This window comes from Canis lupus, chromosome 24, assembly GCF_048164855.1.
Source record: "Canis lupus baileyi chromosome 24, mCanLup2.hap1, whole genome shotgun sequence".
NCBI classification, from domain to species: domain Eukaryota; kingdom Metazoa; phylum Chordata; class Mammalia; order Carnivora; family Canidae; genus Canis; species Canis lupus.
This window is the reverse complement of record NC_132861.1, coordinates 37346393-37369115: the sequence shown is the minus strand read 5'-3', so window position 1 is coordinate 37369115 and position 22723 is coordinate 37346393. Positions and strand designations below refer to the sequence as shown.

The 22723-nt window shown below is 42.9% G+C and overlaps 1 pseudogene; it reads left to right on the top strand.

Annotated features, from left to right (window-relative positions):
* The window catches only part of LOC140616372 (putative elongation factor 1-alpha-like 3), a 98800-nt pseudogene that overhangs the window by 20237 nt on the left and 55840 nt on the right, over nt 1-22723 (top strand).

Genomic DNA, 22723 nt, shown 5'->3' with positions numbered 1-22723 from the left:
AATGCTCCGCATCACTGACCATCAGGGAAATACAAATCAAAACCACAATGAGATCCCACCTCACACCAGTGAGAATGGGAAAAATTAATAAGGCAGGAAACCACAAATGTTGGAGAGGATGTGGAGAAAGGGGAGCCCTCCTGCACTGTTGGTGGGAATGTGAACTGGTGCAGCCACTCTGGAAAACTGTGTGCAGGTTCCTCAAAGAGTTAAAAATAGATCTGCCCTATGACCCAGCAATTGCACTGCTGGGGATTTACCCCAAAGATTCAGATGCAATGAAACGCTGGGACACCCGCACCCCGATGTTTCTAGCAGCAATGTCCACAATAGCCAAACCGTGGAAGGAGCCTCAGTGTCCATCGAAAGATGAATGGATAAAGAAGCTGTGGTCTATGTATACAATGGAATATTCCTCAGCCATTAGAAATGACAAATACCCACCATTTGCTTCAACGTGGATGGAACTGGAGGGTATTATGCTGAGTGAAGTAAGTCAATCGGAGAAGGACAAACATTATATAGTCTCATTCATTTGGGGAATATAAAAAATAGTGAAAGGGAATAAAGGGGAAAGGAGAAAAAATGAGTGGGAAATATCAGAAAGGGAGACAGAACATGAAAGACTGCTAACTCTGGGAAACGAACTAGGGGTGGTGGAAGGGGAGGTGGGCGGGAGGTGGGGGTGACTGGGTGACAGGCACTGAGGTGGGCACTTGACGGGATGAGCGCTGGGTGTTATTCTATATGTTGGCAAATTGAACACCAATAAAAAATAAATTTATAAAAAAAGAAAGAAATCTACATGTATTAAGTTATCTAAGTTCACTAAAGAGGTAGGCCCTGTTCACAGATGAAGATTAGACCCAGGGTCACACAACTAATAAGTGGCAAAGCCTAGATTTGGACTCAGGCAGTTGGAGCCAAATTCCACACTCCTAACCATGCACAATTTTTGTTTGTAAAGCAATTAAAGTGGGTATTTTGAAATATCTACCAAATTTGGTAGCATTGCTTCTGTGATCATTGCTCTGGAGGTTTCCTTCAGGCACTAGGCATTAGCCCCCCTTGTCTGTTCAGGCCACTCCTAGCTCAAGGCAGTGAAAATTACAATCTAAATATAAAACAATGTATGCCTTTGCTTTTACCATAGTAGGGGTGTTTGTGTCCTTTTAGCCAGAAGGTGATATCTATTAAGAAACAAATTGAAATGATGGGGTTCAGAACATTTCCCTGACTTTACTGACCCATCTACTGATTCTGACTGCTATTATAAAATTGTATCACCAAGCCTGTATGAGTATCAATAACTGTGGGTCTTTGATGAGGTCATATGTTGGCTCATCATCAATGTGAAAGCTAGGAAAGAGTCCACAAACACCACACATGATCTAATATTGTTCCTGGTGGACTTCGACACCAAATGGTAATTGGTTAAAAACATGGTCTGCGGCTGAAAAGTCTTATTTAAATTCCTGTCTGCTTCTCACATAAAACATTCTTCTGAAAACCCTAGGCTTCAGTTAGTTCATCAAGCAAACATTTTCCATAGAATGTCCTCAGATTAATAAGTCTACATTTGGGAGACAGATGTCTCTTTTTAAAGATGGGATAAACTATCATCTTTGTCCAGCTAATCAACTGATGTTCACAGAGTTGACAAAGGTAAGCAAGTTACTAGGACTGGGGACCCTCTACTCAGTGAGTTCATTAATGGCTCTAGGCACAAATGATCTTCCTCTGGTGTGCTGTTCTGCTGGTTTTACACAGTGTAAGGAGTCTGAAAACATTGGGGCTTTTAGAGCTGGAAAAGTAAGCCACCATAAGCTCAACTGGAATCTAAGAACTCATCTTCTTAATCCCCAGGCTTTGCCTCAGGTAATTGTCCTGAAATATGTTTTTATTATCAGATCTATCAGCCACATTCAGGTCATCTCACAGAGTTTTATTACAACTAAGTGTTTTCCAAGCAAAGTAAAATTTATAACAGACTTTAAATTTGAAAAGGCCCCAGTTAGACACTTCTGACTTTTTTGTTTGCACAAGTCTTCACCAATCCAGCTACTTGGGTGTGTGTGTGTGTGTGTGTGTGTGTGTGTGTGTTTGAAGTTTTGCTTTGTTTTGTTTTTGACCATTAACTAATCCTTGTCCAACAAGGCACCAGTAAGGCCAACTTTTTGCTGGAACACATGACAACTAAACCAAATTTTAAGTTTTTTACACTCGGCTAGTAAGTGAGACTTTGACCTCAAGGTCTTATAGATAAAATATGTTGCATTGAAACATTTGAAAGCTCTTCTAACTATTCAATCATTTTTAGCTCCCTAAATTTCCCAGAACAAAAATATAGACCTGGTGAGTTCTGGAACAGTCGTGTCCAGGTTTGAACAAGAGGGGCTTATTCTCTTTCCACCTGATCCAGATTATCCATACTTTGGGTGTTATTAACCCAAGGTGGACTGACTTCAACAGAGTCAATAATGCTAGAGGATGCAGAATAAAGAAAGGGGTGCTGCTAAAATAGCTCCCAAATATATTCCACAAGCTACCATTTGATACCACGGGTTCTATTCAGAAATGAGTTTGTTGGGAACTTTCACTTTTAATTGGTACAACTGTCTCTAAAGATTTGTCACACAAAGAAGTAATCAATCCATCCCCTAGTGGCCCCTGGTGGAGCCCAAGAAGAGTTGCTGCCAATCTGGGTTCTCAAGACCCCCAAAACAACCAGTCCAAGAGAAGTATATATATAAATAAAGTTCAAAATATCATTTTTACAAGACCATGTGTCCAAACATGCCATGAGTGCCCTGGCAGGGGAATCTGAGTGTTAAGACAAATCACATCCAGTTTGCCAGGGAACAAGATCAACTCTAGAAGAAAAATAGCCCTGTCATGTGAGCCAGGTGATCTGACAGCAGTTCCCTTGAGTTTGACAGAGATAAGAGTGGCCAGTCCACTTTTACTTCTGCCAAAGTAATGTTTTCTCTGATGGCTGGAGAGATAAAAACCATAAACATGAGCAGGTGAATTTGTAAAATCCAGGTTCTTTTCAAATAGAATATTTATTTTAAAAAAATTCAAAATAGGAAAAAACCTCCAAGCTATTGTCTTTGGGGCTCCAAATGGCCACATTCCCAGAAGGGAACTATAGTCATTGTGGAGGTCACCCCAGGATGTGTACCAGGTGTAAAAAATTCTGGCATTGGTTTTTCAGATTGGCTGGGTACTTTCCAAGGTATCTTCTTTCTATGAGCCAACAGACCTCCTGTTTGGCAGGCAAGATCATCCCAGTCAAAAATGAGGGGGGTTCTCTCAGGTTGAGATCACCCTGGAAGCATTAACTGGGAAAGTAAACAAAGGACAATACTCTACTCATAGGCTATTAGCAGGAAGAGAGGAATCAGAGATCTTGCTAGAAGAGTGGAGGGATAGTAGTGAGACCATCCCTCAACTGAGAGTGAGCTAGAGAAGGCATCGTGTGTTTGTGTTTTATGACAGCTAAGAGGAGGGTAATCCCACAAACTGGAAACAAACCACAACAGGAGAGAGATGTCCCAGTAGCAAATTTCATGGCATTTGGGAAATGATTTATGCAGACTGGAGCTAACGGTGGATTGAGTTACCTTCCAAGGACTCTGTTGTCCGTTGGTAGGTGAAGCCAAAGATTCCTAGAGTTCATCTTCAGAACTAATCTCATATTTCAAGGACACAAACCTCTGTGCCCTTGATTTAACAGAGGGAAAGCACTTTCTCCTCTAAGCTGCCTCGGGGCATCTAACCTATGTTTACAGCCCCATTTAGGGTGACCTTGGTAAAAGGGTAAGGGAGCTGGGAAGAACCATACTGCAGATGGCCTTTGACAGTCCTGTCAGGAAAGGAAGTGGAACAATTGAGTGACTTTCAAGGATATACTAGGAATATCAACACTGCATGATTCTTCATCAAGGCCAAACAAGAGACATAAAAACATACCTCCCCTGACTTGGGACTTCCTCTTACCAATCCACCAGAGTCATGACATGCTAATTGACATGTGTCTTGGTCAGCTTGGGCTGCCATAACAAAATACCATAGACTGGGTGCTTAAACAACAGAAATTTATTTTCTCACAGCTCTAAAGACTGAAAGTCAGAGATCAGTGTGCCAGCAAGGTCAGTGTCTGGCAAGAACTCTCTCCCTGACTTGCAGATGACCTCCAGTGTCAAGAGGCCTCCAGAGCCAGAAAGAACACCAATGTCTCTTCTTATAAGACCACTAAACCCATCATGAAGGTCTTACTCTCATGACCTCATCTAACCTGAATTACCTTTCAAAGACTATCTTTAAATACATTGAAGGTAAGGATTTCAACATATGACTGGTAGGAGAAGAGGTACATTTCAGTCCATAGCAGCATGTTTTGCCATAAATCCAATCACTCTCTGTTATTGATTTTTATTAACAAGCAACATTGTTTCAACATATTAGCTTTGATATCAACTTAGTGAGGCTATGGTTCTATGGAGTCAGTTAAAAGAGATAATAGACAAAGTGACTGGAGAGAATAAATGAATACTTACCAAATACTAGTCTCTCACACCAACTACCCCTCCTTTTCTTTCAGAGCCCATTTCCAAACCCTGTGCTCAAATTCAAATGTCCTCTAAATTCTCTGCTTCAACCCTGGCTTCTAGAAACTTTTAAAAGGATGGGGGGGGGGGGGGGCCTTGGGTGGCTCAGCAGTTTGGCACCTGCCTTCGGCCCAGGATGTGATCCTGGAGTCCCGGGACTGAGTCTCACATGGGGCTCCCTGCGTGGAGCTTGCTTCGCCCTCTGCCTGTGTCTCTGCCTCTCTCTCTCTCTCTCTCTCTCTGTGTGTGTGTGTGTGTGTGTGTCTCATGAACAAATAAATAAAATCTTTTAAAAAAAATCTTTAAAAAAATCTTACCAACCCATGAAACATATCAGGCACTATTGTGGAAAAAAACTGAAACTGTGAGAAAACAAGAGAACCTCTCCACCTATAAGCTATGCAAAGAGCAGAGATCCCACCATTACCAGCATGTATTTTGTGAGGCCAGTACTGTGCTAGGTTCAGAGGGATACATGAGGGAAAGTCCTCAAAGAGCTCATGTTGCGTTAGTAGGGTGCACTGGAATTGTAATTTATGTAGTTCTGACTCTAAGTGCTGAAAGGTCCTGGAAAAGGAAGAAATCTGGGACAGCCAGAACAATCAGAGAAGAATTTATGGAGGAGGACATATGGGAAGTGGAGCTTGAAAAATGTGTAAACATTTCAGAGAGGAGAAAGAAGAGTTTATCAGGCAGGAAACAGCATAAGCAGAAGCACAGAGGCAGGTTTCTGGCAGGGATAGAGGGCATGAGGAGATCTATGTGCTGGAATAGTGGCTAAGAGTTAGGATGCATTCATTCATTACTCATCCTTTCATTCATTAATAAATATTTATTGAGCATCTATTATATAACAAGCACTATTCTTGCTAAAGAGGACTTGGTAGTGAACAAAAAGATCCCTGCTCTCATGGAGCTTCCATTCTAGTAAGAAAGAAAAAAAACAAATAAATGTATAATGTTAGGTGGTAATAAAATTATGGAAAAAATAAAGGAGGATTAAGGTTTCTAATCAAGTAAGAAAGACAATTATCTGCTTGCTTAAAACATTCAAAATATTGACAAAAATATATAATGCAATGACTTTTAAGATGCTGTACATCAGGCAACAATGGACAGTGATTCATAAAAGACAAAGTACACCCTATGTAGTTCCACTTTGAATTTCTAGATCAAGACACAAGGAAGAGGAGCCAAGATGGAGCCCAGCAGATTCTCCTAGTGAGAAGACAGAGTTGAGAGTCCAGAGAGACCAAGGAATTTGGAGTTCCCAGGGAAGAATAGAAAAGGAGAGAAATGTACACAGAGATAACCCTGAAGATCAGGAGAAGGGTCCCATTGAGAACAGCTGAGTACTGATCAGCACATGTGTGTATGTAGAATAGCCAAGGCCAGGGAAAGAACCGTCCAAAAGGCTTAAAGGAAAGAATACCCAGTGTTCACACAGGGGCAGGAACAGTGCTTGCTCCCACCAGCCATACTCTAAAACTTCAAAATTCTAGCACTTTGCCTCAAGAAGGGAAGCAATAACAGACTGAACATTGCCTTGGTCCCACCTAGTAAATCTTAAGCATGAGACCCAAAAGGTCAAACTATGTCCAGTTTCATCACAGGCTATTTCATCACAGACCAAAGTTCAAGAATATTTATATGAAAATAAAAATATCCAGCACCTAATGAGGTAAATTCACAATGGCTGGCATCCAATCAAAAATAACCAGGAATACAAAGAAACAGGAAAATACAATCCATGATGAAAAAGAGTAATCAGTTGAAACCACTCAAAAATGACACAAACATTAGAATTAGTAGACAAAGATATTAAGTAGTTTTTGCAACTGTAATTCACAAAGCTAAGTAAGACATAACAAATACAAAAAGTTGGACTTATAGAAATGAAAATTACAACATCTAAAATTGAATGGTATAGGATTAGTAGCAGACTAAACATTGTGGAAGAAAACATTAGTATGCTTTGAAAACATACCAATAGAAACTATTCAAAATGAAAGTCAGAGAGAAAAGAGATTTTTTTTAAAAATAAACACAGCATTAGTAGGCTGTGAAACAATTTCAACTGACCTCCTGTATGTGTAATTAGAGTCAAAGTAGGAGAGGGAGTAAAGGAAGACAGAAAAATTGTTGAATATTTGCTAATTTTTTTTCAAATTTGATAAAAACTACAAACCTTAGGTTCAAGAATCTCAATAAAAAGCCAAGTTCAAGAAACATGAAGAAAACTACACATGTCACATCCTAATCAAATCAAACCAATGATAAATAAAAAATCTTTTTAAAAAAATCTTAAAATCAGGGGATCCCTGCCTGGCTTAGCAGTTTGGCATCTGACTTTGGCCCAGGGCATGATCCAGGAGTCCCGGGATTGAGGCCCGCATCAGGCTCCCTGCCTGGAGCCTGCTTCTCCCTCTGCCTGTGTCTCTGCTTCTCTCTCTCTGTCTCTCATGAATAAATAAATAAAATCTTTTTTAAAAATCTTAAAAGCAGATAGAGAAAAAGATGTGTTGTATACAGAGGAATAAGGATACTATGACTACAGATATCTCATCAGTAGCAATGCAAGCCAGAAAGCAATGAAACATCTTTACGTTAATGAAAGAAAAACTTGTCTACCTAAAATTCTGTAGAAGCAAACATATTTTTAAAAAACAAAGGCAAAATGATGCCTTTGAGACATACAAAAACATTTCCTAAGATAGACCATATTCTGGCCCATAAATTTAAAGACTTAAAAATTGAAAAGAACCTGTCATACAATGTAAATTCTCTGACCACAATGGAATTAAGCCAAAAATAAATAACAGAAAGTTCTCTGGAAAGTCTCTCAATATTTACTAACACACTTTTAAACAACCCACAAATCAAAAACATAAATCCAAATGAAAAATAGAAAGTATTTTGAACTGAACAAAAATGACAGAAACACAACAAATCTGCAGGATGGTACTAAAATACTACTTTGGGGAAATTTAGATCAGCAAGCCCCTTTTATGGAAAGAATAAAGTTCTCAAAACCTCAGTTTACACCTTAATGAACTAGAAAAAGAAGAGCAAACTAAACTCAAAATAAGTAGAAAAAAGAAAAAACTAATATCAGGGCAAAAATCAATAAAATAGATAACAGGAAAGCCATATAGAAAAATCAATGAAACCAAGAAATGTTTCTTAAGATCAATAAAATTGATGAGTTTTTAGGTTTTTCAGGGAAAAAAAGAAGACAAAAATCACCAATATTAGAAATGACAGAGGAAACGTCACTACAGAGTCTGCACATAATGAAAGAATAATAATAGAATATTATTGAAAACTTTATGCCCATAAACTAACAATAACTTAAATGAAATGGACATATTTCTTGAAAAACACTTAAATGAAATGGACATATTTCTTGAAAAACACAAACTACCAATCTTCAGTTGAGACTTCAATGACTTGAAAAACCTTATTATATTACATCTATTATAGACATTTCTTCCCAAAAAGAAATCTCCAGACCCAGATGGTTTCACTGATAAATACTACCAAAATTTTAAGGAAAAAATAATATTAATTCTATACAAAATTGAAGATGAAGAATACTCCCCAACTTATTCTCTGAGATCAGCATTACCCTGATACCAAAACCAGACAAAAATATTACAATAAAACTATAGACCAGTATCCCAACAATTGCATGTCCAGATGCAAAAAATAAATTCCAATCCACATTTTGACATGACACACAAAAATTAACTCAAAATGAATCATGCACCTAAATATAAAACCTAAAACTATAAAACTTCTGGAAGAAAACATAGAAGAAAACCCTTGTGACCTCAAGTTAGAGAAAGATTTCTTAGCTCCAATGCCAAAAGCATCATCCATAAAGGAACAAATTGAAAAATTGGACTTCATCAACATTCAACATTTCTGACCTTTGAAAGACATTAGTAAGAGAATGAAATGATATGTCACAGACTAGGAGAAAACTATATATTTAATTTAAAAACACGCATCTAGTTCTCTCTTTTTCTCTGCCATCATGGTGTGTGCCATTGACCTTGTCTTCTCACAAGACTTTCAGGATCAAGAGATTCTTGGCCACGAAACAAAAGCAGAATCATCCCATTCCCCAGTGGATTCAGATGAAAACTGGTAATAAAATCAGGTACAACTCCAAGAGAAGGCATTGGAGAAGAACCAAGCTAGGTCTAAAAGGATCACACATGAGATGGCACACATATTCATGCAGCATGAAGGTCTTGTGCTCACATCCTATCACTCTGTAAACATCACTACTACCTGAACAGTAGACATGTTTTATTGGAGAAATGAGTTTTCTCTGTTACTATGCTTCTACACCAGTAGGTTAGTTCAGTAATAAATATGTGAGACCTTAAAAAAAGTTACATCCAGAAAGCATAAAGAACTCTTGAATTCAATAATGAAAGATAGACAACCAAATAAAATAATAAATCTAAGAGCACACCCTAGGGTGATCCCTAATAAGTTGTATCGTTGTATAAGCACCTTTCCCTGAGTGCAAGTAGAACCCATGACTTGCTTTTCACCAATAGATTATGGCAAAGGTGATGGTATATTACTCCCATGATTACTTTATGTTACATAAGACTCCACTTTGGCAGAATGGGGAGAGCCACATGGCAAGGACCTGCAGGCAGCCTCTAGAGCTAAGAGTAGATTCCAGATGAGATAGCTAGTAATAATTCAGGGCCCTGGTCATACAGCTGCAAGGAAATGGGCCCTGCCAACAACTTGATAAACCAGGACTCTTCCTTAGTCAAGCCACCAGATGAGAAATCAGCCAGATGGATGCCACGTTTACAGCCTGGGGAGACCCTGAAAGGAGGACTCAGTTAAACTGTGCCCAGACTCCTTATCCCCAGAAAGCATGAGATAATAAGTATGTACTGTTTTAAGCCACTAAGTTTGTAATAGTTTATTATGCAACATAATAATAATACAATGGATAAAAGTTTTGAACAGACACTTCACCAAATAAGATATATTGGTGGCAAGTAAGCACGTGAAAAAATATGCTACACATAATTAGTAATTAGGGATAACCAAATTATAACTGCAATGAAATAATAGTACATATCTTTTAGAGCTGCTAAAAGTGATGGCAAGGATAGGGGAAAACTAAAATTCACATACATGCCTCGTTGATCTGTACAATGGTATCTAGCCTCTTCAGAAAGAAGTTTGACAGTTGCTTGAAAATTAAACATATACCTATCTTTTAACCCAGTCATTACTCTCCAAGGTATTTTACTCAAGAGAAAGGAAACCATATATGTTCACCCAAAGCTTTGTTCACGAATGTTCACAATATCTTTAAAAGCTGAAAGCTAGAAATACCCCATGCAGCAATTGGTGAATGTATCAGTACACAATGGAATACTACTCAATAATAAAAAGGAATAAACTATTGATACTCGCTAAAACATGATGAATCTCAAAATAATTATGCTGAGTGAGAAATGCCAGACAAAAAAAAAGAATATATATTATATTGTTCCATTTATATTAAATTCTAGAAAATGCATACTAATCCTTAGTGACAGAAACCAGACCAGTAATTGCTTATATGCGGGGGAGAAGCAGGAAGAGATTACAAAGCAGCACAAGTAGGCATTTGGGAGTAATGGAAGGATAAGTCATCTTGATTGTGCTGATGGTTTCACTGATGATTACATATGTCAAAACTTACCAAAATGGTGTACTTTAAATATGCATGATTTATTGTGTGCCAATTACACCTCGATAAGGTTGTTAAATTTTTAAAATAAAAAGAATTGGGAGAGAATGACAAAGGTGTATTTTAGATAGGATGTGCATGGAAGGCTCTCTGTGGAGGTGCCATTTGTGTAAAGACCTGAATGAAATAAGGGGGTGAGTAACATGACTGTCTGGGGAAAAGAGCATTCCAAACAGAGGGAGTAGCAGGTACAAAGGCTCTAGGTGGGACTCTGTTCAGCACATCAGAATGTAATGCAGCTGGAATAATGAGCCAAGGGCAATGATGAGGTCAGAGAGGGAGACAAGGTCCAGATCATGTAGAGCTTATTCTGAGAAAGATGGGACTGTACAGGATTGTTTTGCACTGAATTGTGACATGTTTTTAAATTATCACTCAGAACCATGACTATCTTTCTCAGCTGTAAGGAGGAAGGGTAGAAACAAGGAGATGAATTAATGGACTATCACACTAGTTAGGTAAGAGATCATGATGACTTTGCTGCAGGAAAGTTGTAGTGGAGGTCAGGAGAAGGGACCGGAGGCAGGATTATTTCGAAGACTGGGTTGCACATTCTGATGACAGGTCAGACATAGAGAGAGGAAGAGAGAAGTCAAAGAGGACTGATTCTAAGGTGTTTGATCTGAACATGTGGAAAAATTAATTTACCCATTACTAAAATGGGCAAGTCCAAGTTGTCAGTTTCTAAGATGTGTTCAGCTTTGGATATGTTAAGTTTAGGTGCATGTTACACAACCAAGCAGCACTATTGAGCAAGCTGGCTAGATGGGCCTGTGATCAGGGCAGAGAGGTCAGGGCTGGGCCTGGGATATAAATCTGAGAAGCAACTAGAGAACAGGCACGTGGAAGAACTGGGCAGTGAGCATGTAGGATGTAGGAGTGAGAGGTCAGGAAGGAGAGGAAAAACCAGCAACGATGACTGTTAACTAAGAGTGAGTGTGAACCAAGGAAGGAAAGTGTTTTAAGAAACACTGTGATTAACTATGAGGCGTTCTGCTAACAGGCCATCATGAGGACTCTGCATGGACCACAGAATTTAACAGTAGGCCACCTTGGCAGGAGCTATTTCAGAAAGGTGGTAGAAATGAAGGTTTGATTGGAATGGGCTCACGGGAGAATCAGAGGTGAGGAAGTGGAAGCAGCAAGTTATCAGCAAATTTTGCTGTCAAAGCAGGTGGAGAAATTAAAGAGTAGCTGAAGAGGTATGTGGCGGTCAAGGGAGTTTTTTTTTTTTAAGACTGAAGATATTATTATAGCGTGTTTGTATTCTGATGGGAACACTAGCAGAGAGTACAGAGGTAAAAATTAATGATGCAAGAGACAGGGTTGGTGGGGGGGACAATTGCAGAAAAAGTCCTTGAGCTGTGGGAGCAATAGGAGATAAAGATGAATAGGTGAGAAGAACCTAGCTGTGGTGGGCTTTTACCCAAATCTACCAGTCCAGGAACCCCAACTGATGAGTGCCTGTGATACCCCAGGAGTCTCCGGGCTATTTTCCTCAAGCACCCTGGGAGGGGTTATTTTTAGCCTCACTCTATGACAACTAAGGCTCACAGGGATGCGATGACCTGCCATGTCACTCACAGCAAGCAACCCCAATGACACCAAGCCTGCAGCAAGTTACCCTGGGCACAAGAAGGCTGCCCCTTACCTTTTACACCTCCCAACCTGCTCATCATGATGACATTTAAACAGTGAACCTGGTCTGAGGCCAAGACTGTGCAAAGCAGTTTTACTCTTCCCCATTGTGCTGCACGGTGCAACTTAGACCACTGGTTTTCTTAACACCTTCATCTTTTCCCACAAATTTAAAAACATAGAGCACTAGAGCTAAAAGACACCTCAGAGATCACCCGGTCCACTCCCTATTTCCATAAAAGGAAACTGAGGCATAAGATTACATAGGCCCATGCTCAAAGGCAAGCAGAGCAAACTGTCATCTCATTGCCCATGAGCTGTCAAACATCATTCCCCCCTTGTCCCCAGAGATGTGAATGCACATGCCCCTGTGTACAAAATTGATTTGAAGATGCAAATTGGCTACATCCAATTTCATCCAACTGTCCTCGAAATTTAAGAGCTCTGCTGACATGCACAGAGCAAAGAGTAAATTGTCCCCCTGAGAGAAATAGTCTCAGAAACAGCCTCGTGTGTCCCTGTCCAAGGTGCTAGGGGAGCCGAAGCCATGAGAAAGAAGCCTGAGTCGGCCAGGTCCACATGAATCCTCCTCATGAATCCTCCTCGTGAAAGGAGAGGGGAATAGAGGCTGGTGTTTGGGGTGGAGGCAAATGAAGGAGCCCTCTGAAATTTCTCTGACTTGGAAATGGATTGATACCTTCACCCAGGATTCCCAGTGGGGTTGTTTTCTGATGTAAATTAATGTCATTCCAGAGATGAGATGCGTGATGACTAGTGCTGAGCATCCCTGCCTGCTATGGGTTTAGAAAGAGGATGGAGGAAACCAAGTTTTAAATGACACTGTTACTCTCAAGGAGACCAGTGACATTCCCTGAGTGCCAGGGACTCCAGAACAGGGCATTAGTCACCCTATGACCTGACCTTCTGACTTGCCAAATGGATTCACCCAAAAGTAGATAAATCAAACTCCACAGATTGATTAAAGCAGTGGTGTTCAAGCACTGAGCACAAGAAGGCTCTTTTAGAAGGAAAAATGTTGTCGGATCCAGAAGACAGTAAACACAAAGCTACTGTGCTTGAAGGAGTGGAAGCCTCACAGCCTGCCCTTGGCTGCTCCCAGATCTTGGAAACACCTCTGTAGCGTTATTAGAAAAAGTTAAATGATCACTAGATTAAGTTAACTCACAAAGGCCTATACATCTCTGCTCCACTTCATTCTTCAGCAGGTAAATAACTCTGCCCAGTCTGAGTCTGTAATAAATCACATGACCCTTCCATACACAAACCATGAGTAAAGAGACCTCTACCCTTGTCACAAAAATTTTTGGTCACTGACAGACCTGAATTTTATCACATTTTTAAATCACACCCTTATTTTTTCTACACTCTGCTTGCAGCTTCTCAATGACCAATGCGGGCTGGCTCCATCTCTAGTCGCCATTCCGCCCTGGCATATGCCAGGTCCTTCTGAAGATCAACTCCCAAATAAACTGCATGCACTCATCCTTTGGCTCAGGTAATGCCTCTGAATGTCCAACTGAAGACATGCAATGCTGAAATGGAGGTAGGAAGCAGACTTTCAGCATGAGGTGCTGGAATAAAACTACATGCCAACTAAATAATAATGAGGACCTCATTGCTGGTGATAAGTGGAAAAGTGATAACCCTAGCATGCTCCAGCATCACAATTGCTAAAACTCTTACCTGTGGGTGAGATGAACTGAGCTAGAATACAGACAGAAGGGAAGGCGCTGACTTATACAATAGTTCTAGCACAGTGCTACTCAAAGTGCAGTCCATGGGCCAATCCCAACCCATGAACTATTTAACACCAGCTTCTGACAGAAATTGAGAAAAAGTACATGGAAATTTTTGTAGCAGAGATGTTTTATGTCTGTTGGACTTAATAATTTTAAAAATTATTCTTACACTATGTGTGTCTTTTTTATTTAATTTTTCTAGTAATTCATCAGTCCACAAAAGATTTTTAAACTATTTCTTAACTAATAGATAGTCTGAGAAGCACTAACCTAGACTTAAAAACCATGGGGGTGATGATAATTATGGTGGAGTTGGCTAACTGCTGTTAATTGAAACCAAAGCACTGAAGGAAAAATATGATAGGCTCAGATCAAGCAACAATCAACTTAAAAGCCAGAAGGCCTCCAGGGATCCTCATCTCCTGTGACTGAAAGACAGATTGAGCTGAAAATCAGGTTCAAAATCTGATTGTAAGAGTGGCAGAGTTACAAAGGTAGTTGGATTCACAGCCCCAGCAAGTCTTCAATGCTAACAGCAAAACCCCAATAAGAAGTGAATGGGGCCCTAAGACCCACCATGAGAATATTTGGGGTGGTACCCTTGAGAACCTTGAAATCCCAGACTTTCTGAATCTCTAGACCAGCGGAAATACCCCCTTACCATGCAAAATAGACAGGCTTTCATTTGTCTAGATCTATGCAAAAGCTTCACCAACGCTAATAGCTCATAAAATGATTCATATCCTCTTCAAAGGAAGCCTGCACCTCCCCTTGTTGTTTCTAGACCAATATCTAAAACCAACTCTCAACATGACCTGACTAGGGAATTATGTCACTTCTTACAGAATAAAGTAGATTATTAAGCAAAAAAAAAAAAAAGTAGCTGCGAGCCCCATAAGAACTTGAAAACTATGCCTCAGAATGGAACTTGAGAGTGCAGGAGTGGGTGAGTAGAATGTAAGGCTGGGTGTGGACAGTTCACTGATAGGAGAGCACTTTCCCATGACTCAGGATTTAGTGCTCTGGCAAGGACATCTGAAGCCAGTTCTGACACACTGTTGGCATGGCTCCTTGAAGCTTGGAAACAATAATAGCCTATAGTATATGAAGTGGAAACGCCAGAACTGCCTTGGCAGAGTATTGAGGAAGAGAACAGAAGGCTCAAAGAGGTTCTCTTGTTGGAATGAATGCACTATGTCAGACCAGAGAACACGCTAACTGACTCTGTTTCCCAGGAGAGTCCAGAGGACATTCCCTTCACTAAAGCAAGAAAATATTGGGGCACTGTTATCAGAAGTTCATTGGTAACTATTGTCTGAGGCCAGAAAAAACAGTGGGAGATGCTATCATGGCTCTCAAGTGTCAATGCAGCTAAGATTCTATAATAACCAGGCTAAGTCAAAAGCAAAGTGAATGCAATTATGTGATAGGCAACAAGGCTGGAATGATAACCAGACGGAGGCCTTGACCTATTGGGATCTGTTGCAATGACTAATAATCCATGATGTTTCCAGAAGTGAGGTAGATGCTCTCTGCCAACAAAGGTACTGCTTGACTCACATAACCAAAAATATCAAGGGGGGTGAGCAGATGGTTGATGTCAGCCCCCACAATAAGAAATTATAATCCCCTAACCAGTTTCCAGACCTGGGCTAGTCCTTAGACTCAGAGACCATCAGTGGAAAACTAGGCCAGATCCCCTTGACAAAAGACTGTGAAAATGCCACAGGAAATATATGCAGTAGCAATAATTCTATCCTTTCCCTAAAAAAACATTTTGGACATTTACCAGGTAACTGTATACTGGGGAAGAAATAATGCCCAGAAAACTCAAAGGCTTTTGGAGACAGGGTCTGAGCATATTGATATTGATACCAAGGGACATGGAGTGCGAGCATAGAGATGCCATGTAGTGAATGGACTCCTGGATGATGTCCATTTCACAGTAGGTCCAGAGGTTTGCAGCTTCACGCTGTGATCATTTCCCAGGTTCCTGAGTGCATAATCCAGATGGCTACACCTCACAGTTAGCAGAACTCTCACCCTGCTTCCCTAACCTATGTAGTAGAGTCATTACAGTAGGAAAGCCTAAGTGAAAGTCTTCTTTTGCCACATACACACATATCCACACACACACTCAAATATATCATACATTCAAAGAGACACACATACATACCATTAGACCAAGAGAGTAAAACTTAAGCAATAGATGGAATGATAGAGACTAGTGTCACCTTTAAAGACTTCTAGGGTATAAGACAGTGGTCCTATCATATCTCCCATTTAATTCATCAGCAAAATCAGTGGTCATGGATCATGACAATGGACTACTATGAATTGAACCGAGTGGTAGCAACTCTTTTTGCCAGGTATCTTTAGTGGAACAGATCCATATGGCCTCTGACACTTAGTATGTGGGTCTCAAGCCAGTGAAAGCATTATTTTCAATGTACTTTAAGGAGGATCAGGACAGGGCAGCCCTGGGTGGCTTAGCGGTTTGGCGCCTGCCTTCAGCCCAAGGTGTGATCCTGGAGACCCAGGATCAAGTCCCACGTCAGGCTCCCAGCATGGAGCCTGCTTCTCTCTGTGTGTGTCTCTCTCTCTGTATCTCTAATAAGTAAATAAATAATATTTAAAAATAAAAGGAGGATCAGGACAAATTAGCATTCACTTGAAATGCATAACGTAGTTTTATGGTCTTGCCCTAGATCAATTAAACTTTTCTATTCTCTGTCCCTATGTGGTTTAAAGGGACCTTGATCTTCTGAGCATGCCACAGAGCATCAGATTGGCCCATTATCATAACAGGTCTGGTGAGCAGGAAGTGGCAAGTAGTCAGAAGCCATACTAAGCCACGTGCACTACAGGTGGGAGTTAAGTCCTGCAAAGCCTGCAACGCCTGCCACATCAATAAATTTTTTAAAGGTCCACTGGTCCAGGACATAGTAGGATATTTCCTCCGAAGTAAAGAAGATATCACCGGACCTTGATCATCTACCTTTAAGAGAGAGTCTCTTATTTGACACCATAGATCTGACTGATTCCACGATGTTAGCAGTATCCAGTGTAGATAACAATGTAGTTTGGAGTCTCTGGCAAGCTTAAGCAGGAGAGTCACAGAACAAAACCTTAGGATTCTAAAGCAAGACTGTGTTATCTGCCAAAAAAAAAAAGCAACTTTGAGTTGTATTGGGTTGTATTGGGTTCTAGCCAGGACTGAGCATCTGACCATCAACGAACCATGATACCAGAGCTGTCCATCATGATCCAGGTGTTTTCAGACCCAGTTGTAAGTTGTGTGGATACTGAAGTGTTCTATCATTTAATAGAAATGGCACATTAGGAAGCAAACCAAACAAGTCCAAGAGGCACAAACAGCTGTCGCCCACTTCTGTTGCATCACTGTGCTTCCTCCAGCTCACAGTCGCAGGTAAGTTCCCCATTATCAGCTGAGAGAGAAGGAAAACCCTGGTTCTTTTTCATAGATAAATTATTTCCATATACTGGTATGAGCCAAAAATAGACTACAGTCTCCCAACAGCACGGCAGAGAGGTGACCTTGAAAGTCAACGGTGAAGGGAAGTTCTCCCAGTGGAGAAAGTTTCAACCTCTTCAACTGATCACCAACCTGATGTGGTGGGAGAAGGGTCGGGCACATTCCTGAGCAGTTGAATGGTTTAAAGCTAGTTACGGTCAAGGGTCTAGAAAGATCAAGATTGGAAGATGGGGACAAAGTGTACAGATTTTTCTCAATGCCCACCACAAAGGATGCGTTGAACAACCAAATGGACAGGAATCTGAAATCACTAGCCTCTGTCCTTCACCATCCCAGTGTAGAGAGCCATGGTGCTAGGGTAGAAGGCTATCCATGAGCCCAACAGAACTGACTCCTTCTTATTAAGGCTGAAGGGGCCCAACCTCTCAGGGGTAACAGCTTGGTCTATCCTACCAGGCAAGCCAAGAAGAGCAGAAATGTTAGCTGAGCAGAAGAAGTAAGAATTAGTGGTAGAAAGGCAATATAATGAGAATCAAGACAGACTCTGTACCAACTACAGCAACAAAAACTTCAGTTTGTCTCACTAAACTTCTAATGGTCTTTTTTTTTCTCCAAGAAATTGTGATCAGTCACCATTTGGAAGAAGTAGTGAGGACATAGTAAACTGCAACATGAGTGAATCTGGGTGGTACAAGGGGTGAACCACAGCAGATGCAGTCCATTCCCAGACTCCATCCCCTAAGCACTAGAGCCCCAGTCCATGCTGACAGCATCCCGCTGCACTTGCAGTCTCCTCCCAGACTTGCCAGACTGCTGGGGAATCAATGCACCCAGAAGTAGTATTAGCCAATGCTGAAGTGTTAGAGGTGTTGGGAGATTCATACTCAGTTTTCTCACCCTTCAGGTGGGATAACTCTCCGGCATGTTTTCTACTATTCCCCAGAGCTCCCCAGTGGGAATGAGTCCCAGTTTGCCTAACAGCAAACCCTTTATTGGCTTTCTTCCCTGCCCTGCCTCCTTTTCTTCACTCCTGGGATCACCTTCTAAATGAATTACTTGCACTCAAGTCTTTGGCTCACAGTTTAGTTTGCTTTTGGGGAAACCCAACCTAAAACATTCCCAGGTGACTCCAATTTCAATCTCCTTCCTGAACTCTTCCTCTCAGGACTCCACATGTTTAGCTCAAGATCCAAGCCCCCTCATGGACAACCTCTTCTGCCCCTGATGGAGGCAACTCCTGGGTTTCTCTCCTTTTAGGTAGCCTTCCAGACCCTACTGCAATCAGGTCTCCCTTCTCCTGCGTTTGGGAAGCTTCCTGCATTTGAAGTAACAGGTCAAGCTTGCTCAGGAGGCCCAGGAAGCCTGGCATGGCCAATAACCCTGCACCTTGGCCCACACATTGCTTGAGTCCAGGTCTGTGAATTCCCTGGACAAAAGCACACATAGGAAAAGGAATATACTCAGAGATGCCCTCTCATCCATGCTCTCTTCCTATAACTCTATTCCCCCCAGTATCCAGGTGGTCTCCTGCTCGTCCTCAAAAACCAGCAGCACCCCATCAGGCCTGTCAGTATTTCCTCATTAGAGCCTCCTGACAGCTTATCCCTTCAAAAGCACTCGCCATTCATTCCTTTAAAGGAAGGACTAGGGTCACAAATCTGCAATTGGGAAATTTCAGCCACCATGACACTGGGTAAGGATATTGGGTGAGGGTAAGCCACCATGACACTGGGTAAGGGTATTCTGAGCTTGTAGGACCTTCTTGGTGTCCCTGAAATCACACCGTGTAGACAGCCATCGATGCCCCTATGCCTACAGTAAGTGAGAGAACCTTTGAGAACTGTTGGCCCATGGGTTCCAGCAATGAGAGAAGAGAATTCTACACTAAACCCCAGTATCGAGGAAAGGGGACCAATGGAGACCCTGAAGGAAGTGGAGGACAGAAGGGAGGCATCAAAAAGAATGAGATGAAATGGGAAGAATCACAGTGGGACTCAGGGAAAGAGGAGAATGGGAGAGAAACCACACACTCACTCCCAGGCAAACAAACCACACATATACACACAAACAAAGGGAAACATCAGCAGAGACCACAAATGAAATTTAAAGTTGTTATGGCAACCGGAACAGGTGGGTGGGCACTTGTGCCTACTGAATTTACAAAATTAAAGTAAGCATTGCATTTGCTAACTAATTAAATAATGCCTTCTAAATATTTCTAATCTCCCAGCCATCAGGCACAGAGGAGGACAGGGAATGTAGAAAGCTGGAGCTCCTTTTCATTTACCTGGGGGGTCTAGAGAGGTGGCTCTGGCTGAGGACAGGGGAAGAAGTCCCTGGGGAGCAGGGTGGAGACAGCATGAAGACATGCCTTCCCAACAGGCCAAAGCCAGCTCCTGTAGGGGGCAGGCAAAGGCCCAGAGCTCTCTCTGGGAACCTCCCAGAAGGATGACAAAAAGCAGGCCAGCCCAGCAGTGTGTGTCCTGGGCCTCAGTCATTCCGTAGCTCCCTCCCAGCCACCCCCAGTCAGGACTACAACAGAAAGAGGCTGGGTGATGCGGGGTCCCAGGGGATCTGCAGACCAGAGTCAAGCCCTTGGCAGAGGCACTGTGAAGCCCAGAGACGCCAGTCAAATAAGGCAGCTGGAGGGAGGAGAACATTTTTCTTTCAGTGTGGGGGGTGGATTGGTTTATTTAAGAGAAAGAAAAAGAAACCTCTAGTAGGAATCAGATGCGCCATCTTAGCCGATCTTCCCTGGGGAAATAAATTACACATAACACTGTACACAAACACAGCTCCGAACACAAACCCAGCTGGCAGCGCGGTGGCACTTCTCTCCCTGGGGAAATAAATTCCAATGTCTATATATCTCTATCTATAGATACAAACACAGAAAAGGTCACACCATGTCTCCTTCGGTGCTCCTTTCACTTGAAATTAAACAATAATTGTTTCAGTGTTTGGTCTCCAGCAAAGGACTAGGGCTCCTGGATTGGAAAGCACCCATGAAGTAGCTCACATAAATGCAGGCAGACGCAGGCCTCCTTGTTATGCCCACGGGCAAAGGAAGAGAGGGCGCAGGACACCAGGATGCAGGGACGGGTGGGATGTGAGCATCCAAGGAGGCTCCGCCTGATGTGATAAGCCAACCAGGACCTGGGGATGTGTGGATCGCAGGGCAGCTGGGGTTGTCGCTCCCACGTTCTCCTGTTCCGGTGGTGGAGGTAGTGGCGGTGGGTGTCCCCAGGAAAGGACAGGTCCTCTGCTTTCCTTCCAACAGCTGCAGCCCGCCCAGCTTGCAACGGAAACGCTTTAGAGGCAGAAGAAGTCACACTTTACAGATGAAAAATTGAAGGCTGGAAGTGGTGACAGAGATTAATGTAAACTCCATGAGGGCAGCAGTTTTGTCTCAGGTTGACTGTTGTAAACAGTGCTTGGCACGTAAGGAAGCGGGGAGGGAGGGAAACTGCATCCTGTCTCCCCGTCCACTGTCCCGTCTAGTAAACCATAAGTCTTCGCTGTGGTGGGCACCAGAATGTGGCAGCAGTGTGCCTGGTGCTGTGATGGTAACCAGGTCGTGCTCAGATTGGAGCTCAAGGGTGGTCTTGGCAGCACCAGAGCCATGGGGCACAGTTCCGTCCAATCTGGGGGCTCATTGCTCTAGCTGCGTACCCCCCCCAGCCCTGTTCACAGAACCTGCTGTGTGCTCCTCCCCCAGCGCCCCAGCCATGTGGCCCCCTCCTTCTCCAGCCCATCCCACACTCTGCCCCACACACATTCACTCACACCTCCCTCCAGACCACAGGTTACCTGGTATGCATCTGTGCCCATGCACATCGTCTCTACAGCAAGAGTGCAGGGGTAAGCCTGGGGTGGAGCTGTGTGCACCCAAAGTCACTGACAAATGCTCGAGGGGGTTTTCTGAAGGTTGGGAGTCAGACCCCAGAGACTCAAGGGAATGCCAATTCTGATTCTGCAGGGGGTGTCCACTTTGATGCCTTAAACAGCTCTGGGCACATCCAACTTAGCAGCGTGGTTTTAAAACCCTCCCAGTCGTTTCTGCCTCAGCTCAGGAAGGCCCCGGGCTCACTTTCTCTGCACACATCTACCCTCTTTGATATTGCCCTGCCTGGCCACCCCACCTCTCTGCTCGTAAAGCTCTGTTTGAACCTGGCACCAGACAGTGCATTTTGCTCAGACATGGGAATCCACTGTGATGAGGTTGCTCCCACTGGTTGCTCCCACAGCTCTAAAAGCTTATACTTGGCCAAGAGCATCAGTGCTTCCTTGTCTTGGAATCCAGGATTCAGTCCAGCTTGGACCCCAGAGCCCCTAGGTCCTGCGGCTTCAGGAAGCAAAAGAGGGAAGACAACCAGGATAGAGGTTCCCCCAAACTGGTAAATTGGGGAGGCAGCCGAGGCCCAAACTGAGAGGCCCCCACAGGCCCCCATGAGTAACCCCACGGCCCACTGGCCTCAGCCCTCTTTGTCGGAACAGGCCCAACTGGAGCACACTAGTCTGCATCCTGGCAGGGAGGGGCTGCCCATGCCCTTTCACTGACACACTTGTTCCACTAAAACTAGGCCTGTCCTTCCTGATCAGCTTCTGGACCCTGAGTCCCCAGGGAAGGAGAGAGAGAGAGAGGTCAAGACCCAAGAGGAGATGTCACTTCCCATCGAGGTCTAGCACCACAAGCAGACAGAAGGGCTGCCCGTGACTCACTCTGAACTCTGTCATCATTGCTTCCCTTCCCTTTAAGACTCGTCTAGGGCATCAGGTCAGGGGAATGTGTGAAGCCGACAGCAGGGCAGCCTGTCAGCTGCACACGGCCTTGAGGCATGGGTCAAGTCCAAGGCCACACCTCACATCAGAATCAGACAAGATCCAAGTGGTGGTCCATTAATCTCATCCATCTGGGGCATCAGCTGTGTGTCAGGTGCTGAGCCAGGCTCTGGGATTACCGAGAAGAATGCGAGTGATCCAGGCCCTGCCTTCATGGAGCTCACACTTTAGAAACAGGCAACTCTGCGTCATGAATGCTCTGATGCGGAAGAGCGGGGTGCAAAGGAACGTGGGCTCCTGGGACAATGCTCACAGACCAAGAGGGCAGTTAGGCACTCAGCAACACAGTATGGGGGCTACAGGCATGAGTTTGGGGGTAGGACACGCCTGAGTCTAAATTCTGGCTCCACATTTATTAGCTGTGTGACCCTGGGTGGGTAACTGAACTTCTCTCTGTGCCTCAGTTTCTTCTGTAAATGGGATGGGGAAAATAAAGCTGCCTGTGTCACAGGGTTGTTGTAAGGATCAAATGAGAGAATGGATACACAAAAGCACCTGGCACAGAGCAGGCTGTCAGCTATTGTTTTACTGTTGTTCTTGTCAACGGTACTATCGCTGACAATCATAACAGCAGCAGCATGGTGGGTGTTGCTCT